Source organism: Macaca fascicularis, chromosome 6 (assembly GCF_037993035.2).
Source record: "Macaca fascicularis isolate 582-1 chromosome 6, T2T-MFA8v1.1".
In the NCBI taxonomy this organism is placed as follows: domain Eukaryota; kingdom Metazoa; phylum Chordata; class Mammalia; order Primates; family Cercopithecidae; genus Macaca; species Macaca fascicularis.
The window spans coordinates 143,247,514-143,248,680 of NC_088380.1; positions in this window are offsets into that span (position 1 = coordinate 143,247,514).

Consider the following 1,167-nt stretch of genomic DNA (forward strand, 5'->3'; position numbering starts at 1 on the left):
TAAGATATCAAATTAGAGACTTTATAAGACTCTGTAGTTCTAAGTGCCTTCCATGTGCTTCCAAGTCATTTACCAGGTACTACAGGTGAAGCTAGAGACATTGGCCCTGAGTTATCTTCAAGAAGGTCAACTGTGAACATCTCAATCTCTTCCTGAAAACTGTCAATCATTTCCCAACACCTACTGAACAAAATTCTGTGGATACCATCGAAAGCTTCCTACTAATGAGGATAAAGGAAAAGAAAAAAAGGAATTGTCTCTGCCCCCAGGTGAGAAATGAAATCACTTTCACCATTGTACTTTCTACCACAGTAATTGTTGCTAAGCAAGTAGCTCGACAGAGTGATGTGAGGTTTTAAACAGACATGACAGCCCCTTTCTAGCAACCTCCAGATTCAAGGTCAGTGAGGATTACCTGGACTCTGGGATTCTGGGTATTAGAGGCTGTGGTTACTCAGCAGTTGTTTACCAAGTTCATTGCCCTCTCTTTCCAGAAACACAAGTAGACTAAGTTTCCTGGCCTTCCTTGCAGGTAGTTGTTACTTTGTCATGGCATTCTGTCCTACAGAATATGGGTGGATGATATCTTTTCCAGACCTACCCCATGAAAACCTCTCACCTAATTCTCAATTCCCTGTTGCCACCCATCTGCCAGCTGAATTGAAGATGGCAGCCGGGGTTCCTGAATGACTGTCTTCCACCACAGACTACACTCTGCAAGAGTAAAGAATTAACTTATTTTGTGTTCAACTGCAGAAAATCTGGGTGTTTTTTTTTTGTCACAGCAACTAAATTAGCCACATATAGAAATGTCTGCCTATATACAAAAAAAAAAAAAAAAAAGGTATTTGCACTATTGATTTCTTCAATGGGAGCTTTTAAGCTTTCACCTAATTAAGTCAATAAACCATCCACTATGGTTCTGATCCAGTTCCTGGGGTCTTAATGAATGCTGAACAAATCACTGGATAAAGAAAAAGTAGACAATTAAGTAAATCGTTGATTAAATAAATAAACAGGCCTGTCAGGGGTAGGTGCTCCAGAGTGGGATAAGATGACAAAAACATCTTCTTCCCTGGGTCTTTCTATATCTGGAACAACTGAGCACAACCACTGATTTATTCCGTAGAAAGTGAGACATAAATTGTAATGCAGGCCTTGGACTCT